We start from the raw sequence: 12,183 nt of genomic DNA, 5'->3' as shown, positions 1-12,183 counted from the left end.
CCTGCACCCCAACCCCCTGCCCCAGCCCGGAGTACCCTCCTGCACCCGCAACCCAAAAAGGGACAGGGGGCCCTTGTCCCGCGACATGGCGGAAGCTCTCCTGCTGGCACGCTGCTGCCCCCACGGGCGCTATGGGGAAAGGGACTGTCTGAATTGTCACAGTGGGGCACGAACAAGAAGCTACCGCAATGTCATTAGCCACAACTACGCTGCCACCGTGCTGAGGCCAGAAGGGGTGCGGCATCCCCTAGACTCGGGAAAGCAGGACCCAAGCCACAGCTGGAAATTTCCTTTCAGCAGAGATCACCACCGCAGGGCAGCGAGCGCACCCGGCAGCTGCGCGGGTAAGGAGGTGGCCTAGCCGTCCATCGTGGGGTCCCCAGGACCCCCACTGCAGCTGGGTCCAGCCTCTCCTTAGCTCCGTTTGCGTTTCAATGCATGCTGGGGGGGCGGAAAGAAGGGGAAGGAAAAGTTAAACATCCCCCCCAAAGAACAAACATCTCCTCCCCTAATCCTGGCCCTTCCCAGGTTGCCTTGACTGCCCTACCCGTCCGAGGATTTGGGGCAGAACAGCACCCAAGGATTCAGCCCCTTTCTATCCCACCCCACGTGGCTGTCCTCCACCAGCCCCCAACTCCACCCCATCAGCCTTCCTCTCTGATTCAATCTTTTCTTCGCCTCCCAGTCTCCCAGAAGGGGTTCTCCATCATCTTTGGCCCCTTCTTGGGGGTCTCATGCCCCTTTCCCCGGGTCTGTAGGGAGCCCAGGCCCACCCTCTCCTCTGGGTTGTAGCCCCCCAGACCCTATAACCAGCAGACAGCGGCTGCTTAGACACCTTTTCCCTGCTCACCGCTCTCTCTGGGGCCACCGCTAATCCTCAAGCCACCAGCACAGACCACCTCCCCCTGCCCTATTTATCCTCTTCCCCCAGATCTATTGCCCCACTGAACCCCTCACGCACCCTGCTTTTATTCCTGTGTCTGCCCCCAGTGGGGGGAACTGCAAACAGGTCTCCAGTGGGGCGGTAGCCGGGCCTGTGAGGGGCAGGGCTGAGGTGGCCACTCCCCGATGTCCACAATACTGGACCTTCTGGGAACGTTTGGGGCCCACCCCCTTTCATATGACCGGTCCGGGACGGTCCAGATGAGCCCTGGCTTGAGTGCCGGGGACCGGACTCGGCGACCTCCCGAGGTCCCGGCCAGGCCTGCGACTCTAGGACTCGCCCACCGACGTGGGGCAGAAAGCCCAAGTCCTTTCCGGGGACAGCAACGTGGGGGGCTGAACGCAGCGTAGGGAGGGCCGCGGGGGGGCTGCAGGCGCGGAGGGCCCGCCTAAGGAGGCGGTGAGGCCGCGGGGTTTGTCCTGGGAGAAGAGGGAGATCGGGGGGGGGGGGTGTCCAGCGCTGGGGATAAAGGGAGCCACCCCCCCGCTCCCTTCTGAGAGCCAGCCCCACAGCTGCCCCCCACATCTCCCTTCCAGCCCCACAGAGTGCGAGACAAGCCCCCGCGCTGGGGATAAAGGGAGCCTGCCTGCCCTGCCCAGAGCCAGTCCCACAGCTGCCCCCCCCACCCTGCCTCTCCCAGCCCCACAGCTGCCCCCCACATCTCCCTTCCAGCCCCACAGAATGGGAGACAAGCCCCCGCGCTGGGGATAAAGGGAGCCTGCCTGCCCCTCCTAGAGCCAGCCCCACAGCTGCCCCAGCCCCACCCCTCCCAGAGCCAGCCCCACAGCTGCCCCCCCCATCTCCCTTCCAGCCCCACAGAGTGCGAGACAAGCCCCCGCGCTGGGGATAAAGGGAGCCTGCCTGCCCTGCCCAGAGCCAGCCCCACAGCTGCCCCAGCCCCACCCCTCCCAGAGCCAGCCCCACAGCTGCCCCCCCCATCTCCCTTCCAGCCCCACAGAGTGAGAGACAAACCCCCGCGCTGGGGATAAAGGGAGCCTGCCTGCCCCTCCCAGAGCCAGCCCCACAGCTGCCCCCCCCATCTCCCTTCCAGCCCCACAGAGTGAGAGACAAACCCCCGCGCTGGGGATAAAGGGAGCCTGCCTGCCCCTCCCAGAGCCAGCCCCACAGCTGCCCCCCACCCCTCCCAGAGCCAGCCCCACAGCTGCCCCCCACCCCTCCCAGAGCCAGCCCCACAGCTGCCCCCCACCCCTCCCAGAGCCAGCCCCACAGCTGCCCCCCACCCTGCCTCTCCCAGCCCCACAGCTGCCCCCCACATCTCCCTTCCAGCCCCACAGAGTGCGAGACAAGCCCCCGCGCTGGGGATAAAGGGTCCCCCCCCGAGCTGCCCCACCCCCACCCCGCCTCCTGCGCGCGGCGCCGCCGCCGCAACCGCCCCGCATCTCGCGCCGCCCCCCCCCTCCCGCGCGCCCGCCCCCCCCCAGTGCGGTGCGTCGCGTCACGTCACTTCCGGCCTCTGCTTCCCCCCGCTGGACACATCCCCGCCCCCCCCCTCAGCCCGGGGCCGCCGGTGGGAGCCGCCCGGTGAGTGAGAGACCCCGGGGGGGGGGGGTGCCCTGTAGGGTGGGGGGAGGGGAGAAGCCTGTTGGGGGGGAGTTAATTGCCCCCCCCCCGGTACAAATTCTCTCTCCCCGCCTCACACGTGGCTGTAAAATCCGGGGCGACCCCCCCCTTTCCCTCCGCCCCCCCCCGTTCTCCCCCTAACCCTCCCGTGCCCCTTGGCCGTCTCCCCCCCGGGGGGGTCCCCCCCCCCCGGCAGCGACGCCTCCTGGGGCGGGTGGGAAATGGGCCCTTCCCGGGGGGGGCTGTTTGGGGGGAGCCCTGAGACCCGGCTGCCTAGGGGGGGGGCCGGTCTCTGCCAGGGCGGGGCACGTGCCCCCCATGGGGGCGGCCCCGACCCGGGTTCCCCAATCCCCGCGGCTGCCCCCCCCCCCCCCGAACTGCCGACACAGCCGCCCCCTGCCCACCCCCCCACTGCTGCCCCCCTTCCCTCCCCCAGGGGCCTTCCCGCTCCCCGGCCCCCTTAAAACTCATCCCGCCCCCCCCCCGGCTCCCTGCGGCCCGTGTGGGGACCCGTCACTTTCCGCTTCTGTGGCGGGCGGCCCCATAAAATCCCTTCAGAGGGTCCCCCCTTCCCCGCTCCCCCCCTTTCATAGCCCCGTAGCACCCCCTCAGGCCTGGGTGTTTCCCCCTCAGGTGGTCGAAGGCGGCGTTTACGACCCCGTTTTCTCTCCCGTGCTCAAAGACGGGCCTAAAATACCTTAAACGTTTGCCCCACTTTCTCTCTCGGTCTCTATTACTAACTGAATATGCCCAGAGATTTTTCCTGGCTCTGTTCGTATTTTATACGAACAGTCTCAGATTTACCCCTTTTCTCAAATTCTTGACCGTGAACGTAAAATCTTTGTAAACGCTGCTGCTTTTTCTTGTATTTAGCTATCAAATCTTGATGTGAAATACACTAAAGGAGGGAAGGCTGCTCAAACTCTGTCCCTCTCTGCTCAGGATATGGGGGTCCGGCTCCCTGGGTCAGAGGCCGGAGTCCAGGCTTAGCAGCTGCTGCTTCCCCCAAGGGGGCAGGGGGAGAGAGGTGCTTAATTAAGGCTTCCTCTGTGCCCGGCCAAGATGAGGACTTTCTCCGGCTGGTACTGGCCCCCTAGGGCAGCCCTAGGCCCTGTTAATACTAAATTCTGAGCCAGAGACTCCAAGTAATTGAGAGAGACCTCCGGGAAAATGCTGGCTGTTGTCAGGGCTTGGCTGTGTGTGTGTCCTCTGCGTGCTGCACCAGCTCTGGCCAGGTAGCCGGCACCACAAGCCTGGATCGAACTGCCCAAGAAGACCACAGATTTGGGTTGAGTGGCAAAGGCGCTTGGCCAGGTTTATTGTTAACAATGCACGGTCCTAATGCCCGGCAGGCTGTTTGGCGACAATAACACAGGGACACCCATTACCATGGACTTGGCTCAGACAGTGCTGGGACTTTCCACCCCCTCTGGGACCCCTCTCTTCTACACTGTTACAAACAAGTTATGTGTTACCTCTCTGACGTAGTTAGTTACCACCCTTCACCTTGCACTTGGTGGTTAGATCAAAAGATCTCTGTCCATCAGCCTGTCATCCTGCCCTGATCTTTAGGAAAGGTCAGTGTGTCCCTGTATCATCTCTGCGGAGTGTGTTTATACCATAACTTTGTATCGGGGTGTTCTGGAACTACCCCTCTGGTAGGTGTTTCCGTGGCTTCTTAGTGCCTGGAACTGCTTGCGTTTGTCCAACGCCAGCCCTGTTCTTACCAAGTGCATGTACCAGACGGTGAACTTGCAAGCAGGCTTCTGTTTCATAACAGGGCCTGAGTTTTGCTCATAGTCCCACTCTTGGTAACTTTGCTTTACAGGAGCAGAGCCTGCGGCCTTACACCAGGCCTTTCTACCAGGCCTCATATCTCAGGCTTTCTCTTTCTGTTACACTGGGGACTGGCAAAAAAGTGACTCTGCTCAGGCAGCCCCTCCCACTAGCAATTCCAAGAGCAAACCCAGCCATGGGAGAGCAATGGGACTTTCCCAGCCCGAGGGGCAGGGAGAGGGGACACAGGAAAGAGACTGAAAAGGGAAGTGGGAGAAATGAGTGGGGAGAGAGATTTCCAGATCTCTGATCTGCCCAGTCACACGTATTGCAGCATCCCTGGGCAGAATCACTTTCCTGTGGGCAAAATGAGGATATGAGAGAGGAAAAGCCAGTTCCTGATGCTGTATCCCTCCTGCTGGGGTGTGGCTGCCCTGGGGTCAGTGTCAGAGAGAATCCCCCCAAGTGATTCCTTTGGTTCTGCAATTTTCTAGCAGAGACTTTGTTCCTGGAGAGGCTTAAAAATGTGTCTGTGAGCTTAGCCTGGCAGGAGGGGCCAGGTCTACACTGTAATACAGAGAACAAGCATTTTCCCAGCATGGCAGAATCTAGGCTGCCTGTCTGCAGGGAAAGGGCCTGGGGGAATCGTGATGTGAAATGAACTAAAGCCCGTTCCTAAACCTGCACAACTGCCCTTCTCGCCCTGCCAGGCTGCAGAATGACGCCCACGTTTCGCTCCAGCTCATCCCAGCCTCCCTTGGGACAGGGAAGAGAAATGGCTGCAGTGAAGCCAGATCAGCTATGGATTATTGGGAGTTACTTCTGGGTTCCTGCAGGTGGGAGAGGGACAGCAAATACACAGGAGGTGGGAACATTTGGGTAGTCTGGTTTGGAGGTTGGAGCAGGGCAGGAAATTCACAGGGTGGAGAAAGGGAGGAGGACAGGGTCTGGCAAACCTGCCAGAACTAGTTTTAATATGTGGCTTAGATTCTAGGAAGAGACCAGTGAGGTTTGGAGGTGGAAATGCCCTAATTTATGGAACAGGAAACAATCAACTTGGAAAACTGGGCAGACTCCCAGTGCTGGAGCCTGACCCAACTAACCAGCGGCTGCTGTGAGATATGAAGGGGGCACCCACCAGTCAGATTTCGGGGAGATTCCCCTCCCTCATATCCAGCTCCTCACAAGGAGGAGGGTGTTGGGCTTCCTACCAGGGAGCTGTCCCTGGACCCTGCTAGGGGCTCCATCTCCTGTATCAGTCTGTGGCTAGTAGGTGTTTGATGGATCTGCTGGGAGAGATGAGGGGCTCTCTTTGCCCCCTCACCCTGGTGTTTCCTGGATGCTCTGAGAGGTGTGGAGGTGGGACTCTGTTGACTGTGAGCCACCCAGAGCTTCCATTTGATTGGCTCCTCTCCCCCACGAACAGTGGGGCTGTGACTGGGGCAGCAGGCACTGAGGGTTGGACTCTTGCTCTTTCAGGGGCCGGTGACCTTCGAGGAGGTGGGTGTGTATTTCACCAGGGAAGAGGGGGCTCTGCTGGACCCCGCTCAGAGAGCCCTCTACAGAGACGTCATGCAGGAGAACTACGAGAATGTGACCTCGCTGGGTAAGGATTCCCATCCCCTCGCTTATTAGAAGGGGGAATGAGGAGTTATGGTATATGTCATGCCCACAATGCCACCTCTACTCTGCCCTGTCTCAGCATCACCCCAACATGCCAGTGACCCACACAGTAGCCCGCTGCCCTCCCCTGCTACCCAGCACCCTGGGAACAGAGCACAGGAGAACTACAGCACAGTGTCAGATTTCTCCTGTTTGCTCAGGTAAAACTGGGGGTTGGGTCCAGCATAACGAACAGAAGCTTCCAACCCCTGCCCCTCACTCGAACCCCGAGCCTACTCCACCCAGACCAGCTCCGACTTGCAAAGTGATCCCACTCCCTTACCCTCACCGTGAGGTTTCCTTCTGAGTCGTTGCCTTCACTTGCCCCTCACTAAGCCCTGGAGACCACTAGCGTGTATCCCACCAGAGTGCTGGCAATCCTCAGGGCAGGAACTCGCCCTTGTGCAGCTTTAGCGACCGCAACCTACAACACTGAGCACTGAAATGGGGCAGGCTCGGTCCCTCAGGGGTCACGTGCACCTCTCCGCATATCACAGTCCCAGCTCTGCCAAGCTGCTCCAGCTCGTCCCTCCACCGTCCGATTACAGCTACACCTGGCCCAGTGCACACAGCCGGAGGGCATGTGGATAAATGCTGGGATTCCCGTCTGGAGAACACAACACAAACAACGGCATGTTCTTAGTCCTTCCTTATATCTATTCTAGATTCATAGATTTTTATTTTTTTTGTTAAGGCCAAAAGGGATGATTAGGCTTTGTAGTCTGATTTCCTGTATAACTCCATCCAGTTACTGCTGCACTGAGCTGAATATGTTGTGTTTGACTAAATCACCTTCCGGAAAGGCAGACAGTTTGACACGAAGACTTCAACAGAGGGAGAATTCTCCAGTTCCTGGGGTCGTCTGTTAACCTTTGCACCACCCTGGCAGAACCATTCCCAGAGGCTCTTACCAGCTGCAGGGTTTCAGTTGGGAGCAGAGTTAAGGTTGCATTGCAGGGGGGCAGCACTGGGCAACCTTAGCTCTGCAGTAAAGTAGTTTCTGGGCATTTAGTTTGCTACATTTTTTTAGTGGACATTTTGCCGCTATAACTGTGTCTTTTGCCAACATAGCTATGTTGGTTTAGGGGGAGAGGGGCCCCTATAGAGCAGAGCTGTCCTGGCAAAACTGTAAAGAGCAGACCATGTCAGAGCCTGCGTGTGGATTTTACAGCACTTGAAAATATTCTCAACGGGGAAGCAAAACACACTTTACTGGACTTTGTACAATTTGTCCTCATCTTTCCTGAAATATGGCACCCAGAACTAGACGTAATACTCCAGTTCAGGCCTAATCAGTGCAGAGTAGAGCAGAAGAGCTAATACGTTCCAGAATTACGTTTGCTTTTTTTGCAACACTGTTCAATCATGTTTAGTTCGTGATCCACTATGAACCCCAGATCTTTTTCTGCAGTGCTCCTTCCTAGGCAGTCCTTTCCCATTTTGTATGTGTGCAGTTGATTTTTCCTTCCTAAGTGAAGTACTTTGCATTTGACCGTATTGAATTTCATCCTATTTATTTAATACCATTTTTCCAGTTTGTCCAGATCATTTTGAATTTTAATCCTATTCTCCAAAGCACTTGCAGCCCCTCCCAGCGTGGTATTGTCCACAAACTTTAGAAGTGTACTCTCTATGCCATTATCTAAATCACTGATGAAGATACTGTACAGAACTGGACCTTTGGGATCCCACTCAATATGCCCTTCCAGCTTGACTGTGAACCACTAATAATTACTCTCTGGGAACAGTTTTCCAACCAGTTTCGCACCCATCTTACAGTAGCTCCCTCTAGGTTGAAATTTCCCTAGTTTGTTTATGAGAAGGTCATGGGAGACCGTATCAAAAGTCTTACCAATGTCAAGATATACCACATTTATCGCTTACCCCCTATTCACAAAGCTCGTTACCCTGTCAAAGAAAGCTATCAGGTTGGTTTGACACGGTTTGTTCTTGACAAATCCATGCTGACTGTTACCTATCACCTTATTATCTTCTAGGGGTTTGCGTATTGCTTGCGTAATTATTTCCTCCATTATCTTTCTTGCGACAAATCGTACTGTTAGTTTGTTTCCATGGTGGAAGCTGCAGGGTGTACCCCTGTACATCCAAATGTACCCCCAACATGCTATTATCTAAACTCTCAGGATCCTGTTTGTTTTGTGTGTAAATTTTCTAATTTCACAATCTCTTCATTAGCATTTGGCTCAGCATACAAACTGTAACACCTCCCCCATCTGTCTCCTGTCTTAATCTTAGTCCCTTTGGGGGTTCTGTGTCTGTAGAATTTCCAGCACAGTGGGATCTGGTCAGTGACTGGGGATATGAGCATTACAGTAATAAAAATAATAAATAACTGTAATTCGGAGGGTCCAGGCAGTGGGAGGGAGGCTGTTGGAGAGCAGGGGAGTGTCCAGGTGGTGGTAAGCTGGTGGGGGGTAGGTTTGGGGTGAAGCGTTCCTGTGAGCTGGGACGTCTGGGGTAGGGGAAAGGAGATGTATCATGGGGTAGGTTCTGTAGGGAGTTGCGATGCAATGGAGGGCTGGAAGAAATGGGAAGGATCAGGATGTCAAGGAGTTGGGAAGGGGGGGGTGCGAGTAAAGGGGAGGTGGGGGCTGGGTAGTGTTTGCTCCAGGAAATGGGGGAACTAGCAATGGGAGGGAGGGAACAGGAGCTCTTGGGAGTCGGAAGCAAAGATGACTTGGGGCAGAGGGAAGGTGAGATGGGAAGTGGCTGGGCCGTGGGAAATTTGGGGGACACTCTAGTGAGGAAGGCTGCAGGCAATGGGAGGGGAGGAGAGAACACAAGGAGCGGGTGCTCCTGGGGCCCAAGAAGGTGGAGAGGGGTGAGAGCAGTGGGTGGAAGGGGAGCGGGTGTTGTAATGAGTGAGAGGACTAGGTGCACCCTGTCCCCTTCCTGGTGTCTCTCAGTGCCCCCCCCCCGGCCCCCCACAGTGTCAGGCTTCCTGCCTTTTCCTCTCCGAGACTGGAATTCTGCAACTATCCTGCTCCTAGAATAGACCAGGGCTACAATGTCCTATTTATCCACTGTGCTTACCCAGCAGGCCTGGCACAAATATGCACTTCCTTGGTTATGTCTGTGACCCTCACAGCATCCCGGGGCAAGTGGCTCTGTGGTATCTGATAACAAGTTTCAGCTGGCCTGACCCATTCAGTGTACCCCAACTCACTAATGTCTTCACCTGTATTGAAAAGGTGTCACGTAAGATATCAACAGAAAGCTACGGACATAATGTTCATTAATATTATTGCATGGTGTATGTATGGAGGAGAAATGCAAGATTACAGATAGCTGGGAAATGGTGTTCTTAAAGCATGTCTGTCAGCCAGGGTTGAAGTTCCCCCACTCTAGACAAAGGCAGGTGGTTCTGCCACCTTGAAGGCACTTCCAGGGTACATTAAGAGACAATGGGAATGCAATTTACATAACCAATAAACAAACCCATCACACTAACAAGGGGCAGAGAGAACCACTGAGCATCATGGCAGGGGAGGATATCGCAGGAACAGACCAAATTCTATTTTAGCAAACACCAGCAGGGGAAGAAATCGCCATGGAACTTCATTTAAGAAGACAAAGGAACCAAGCCCTTTGGACTTTGGGGGAAATATTGAGCAAAGGGGTGCTCTGCCCTCTTGCTGGAAAATAGTGTGGTCAGAATCTTACCTTGGACCAGGACTATAGTTTTATTAGGTCATTGTTCACTTCCACTTCCTGGTAACCGTTTCTAACTCTGTTGTTTATACCTGAACTCACTTTAAATGCTTGTGTTAGATTAAACATTTAGTAAATGAATCCGGTGCCGTCTTTGAATACAAGTGATGGCTATCTCCAATTAAAGTGATAAGCTGGGCCATTTGTCTCTTCTGAGGAACAACCAATCCTTATTCCTCTGAACAGTCCTGGAGAAAGTAGCCATTGCAGAGCACATGGTTTTGGGAAAATTCAGGAGTGGGGATGTTGCGATCTCTTGCCAGTTGTGTCCAAGGCCGTGGAAGCCAGAATGCGTCAGGGGTGCCGGAAGCAGGCTGCTGGAGTCAGAGCAGCTAGTCCAGGGTCACTTATCACACAGACACTCAGTGTGTCCTTGAATGCTGGCTGGGAGCATCCAGACAAGGGAGCTCCAGCAACAGAACATTGAAACTCACCCGGGATTACAGATGACACAACTCCGCACTGGTCTGGATTGCACCCCAGAGTGTGAAAATGGCCTAGGTTGGTAGTGAAACATCTTGAGATGTGGAGAGTCTTGCCCCCCCCATCACCATGTGCAATAGCCACAATCTCTCTTCTCTGCAGGCACCTTGGATCTTGGAGTCCATCATTCCTGGAGTCACCTGGCCTGATTCTTATTTTTCACATTCTGTTTTTCCAGAAGGAAATGGTAAACCCCAGAAACTGCTAAAGTAGAAAGCAATGTGTATCTGTGTGTGTACGTGCGCATGAGGGGATGAGAATAACTCCTACACAGTACCAAAAGGCAACACGCCCTCAGAGCCAAACGGGGCGGGAGGGAGAAGTGATGCCTGTAACAGAAGAGCCTATCCCAGTTGTCAGCTGACAGCGTTCTGCTGCTGAGCAGAGGGCACGCCCCACTCTAGAGAGCATAAGGAAGTGTGTGCTGGAGGGGGCCCCTGGAAGGGAAAAGGGAGAGACGCTTTAAGAAGATAAGAAGGGAGACTCCTGTGGGGAAGAAGAAAAGCCCTGGGCAGCCTTATAAGCAGTTGATTGTACCCGTCCAGCAGCAGGGGGAGGGAGGCGTGTAATGTTGTTAGCACATAACTGTCCTTTTGCTAGTCACTCAGGGGGGAATGCCCAGGATAGAGGGGGTAACTCAGCCTCTGTCCACCCCAGTAGGCAACCTATAACTCAGGCTGAGAGAGTGAACCGTGTGGCTGACCTTCGGAGGAGAGCAGTTACCCAGCCAGCTCCTTGGGGCACACAGGGTGATGACAGACAGGCTCCCACTCCAGCCCCTGGTGTACATGTCCTGTTGTACTGAATTCAGGCACCTGTGATCCCCCATGAGAATGGGAAGGTTTAGAAAGTAATCTGACCTTGGGGGAGGTAAATGATATCCCCATTCTTGGGAATGTTTTTTTTTCTATGTGGCTATGGCTGTCAATAGGGCACGTTAGCTAAAGGCACAAGAATCTTAGATCCTCCTGTTAACACGAGTTCTGCCATTCGACCAGGTAACCTGTCAGTCTCTAGGTCCACCCTTTGTTTAACCAGAGAAATCTGTGCACCATCCTATTTCCATCCCATGGATGCCTGCCCGTTGATTTTGACAACCTTAATATGCTCCATATCTGTCTCTGCAGAGCCAGTTCTCTCAAAATGTGTCAGGTAGACTCCAGACAGCTGTGGGGCTTTTGGGCTAATGCTAGCTGCATTAACATGGATTGGTTGGGGCTTGGTTTCTTTCAGCAGGGTACTGATAGACTGATAACACCTTCTTGGGCTCTCTTCCTTCACAGGCAGTCTGTGATGGAGATTACCAGGAGAGGAATGATTTGGGGTGGGGGGAATGCCTCGGCTCCCAAATATCATTTTTCCTAGGGGCAAAATGAGATCCCCCCCCCCTTATATTTCCTCTCCTTCTCAGCTTCTGTGGCTCTTGCTTAAAATAACAAGCTGTGCGTAGATCTTGCTCACCGCGCCACGGTGACGTTACCCAGGGTACAATCTGGACTGTTGAACAGCCGTGTCCCCTCAGTTCCCCAATGTGGGGTGCCTTTTGCACTCCTGGGTAGTTAACCCACAGTCTCCAGCCTGTAACTCGCTCCTAGCTGCAGAGTATTGAGTGCTACTAGTCCGGGGGGGTCTCACGACATAGGTTTTGGTGGCCTTGGAGTGCGGCCACGAACTCTTGCTGGCTGCTGCGCTGACCATTTTCCCTAAAATACTTAATTAGCTTTAGGAAAAACAAAAATAGGCACCTATGCATGTCCAAAGCATTGTAATTTATGTAGGGGGTTTTTGCAGACTCAATAATAAAATAATGTACAGTTGTCTCGATTCTTTTTTGGACCTTAACAGCAGAGAGGTGCTTAACAAATAAGGTGCTTTGCATGTTCTTGTCTTTTGTTCTCGTTTCTTTTGCATTTGTGGTGGTGGTTTTTTTTCTTTCTAGACTTGCTAGCTACTAAGTCTGCTGTGAAAAGTGATATTAAAATAGAAATATCACTTTTCACAGCAGA

General features: G+C 54.7%; 2 protein-coding genes and 1 long non-coding RNA gene across 4 annotated transcripts in view; 2 read left to right on the top strand and 1 right to left on the bottom strand.

The window, feature by feature from the left end:
* The window catches only part of LOC102933291 (zinc finger protein OZF), a 1,218,290-nt gene that overhangs the window by 248,413 nt on the left and 957,694 nt on the right, over nucleotides 1–12,183 (bottom strand). The gene's annotated exons all lie outside the window — the stretch shown is intronic.
* The window catches only part of LOC102934530 (zinc finger protein OZF), a 1,287,564-nt gene that overhangs the window by 1,210,200 nt on the left and 65,181 nt on the right, over nucleotides 1–12,183 (top strand).
* On the top strand, nucleotides 3,394–12,111 carry LOC122461359. The gene is made up of 3 exons (XR_006287760.1): nucleotides 3,394–5,165; nucleotides 5,780–10,195; nucleotides 10,280–12,111. It is a non-coding gene; the product is annotated as an uncharacterized LOC122461359 (long non-coding RNA).

Source organism: Chelonia mydas, chromosome 28 (genome assembly GCF_015237465.2).
Source record: "Chelonia mydas isolate rCheMyd1 chromosome 28, rCheMyd1.pri.v2, whole genome shotgun sequence".
Taxonomy (NCBI): domain Eukaryota; kingdom Metazoa; phylum Chordata; order Testudines; family Cheloniidae; genus Chelonia; species Chelonia mydas.
This window is presented reverse-complemented; position numbering and strand designations above follow the sequence as displayed.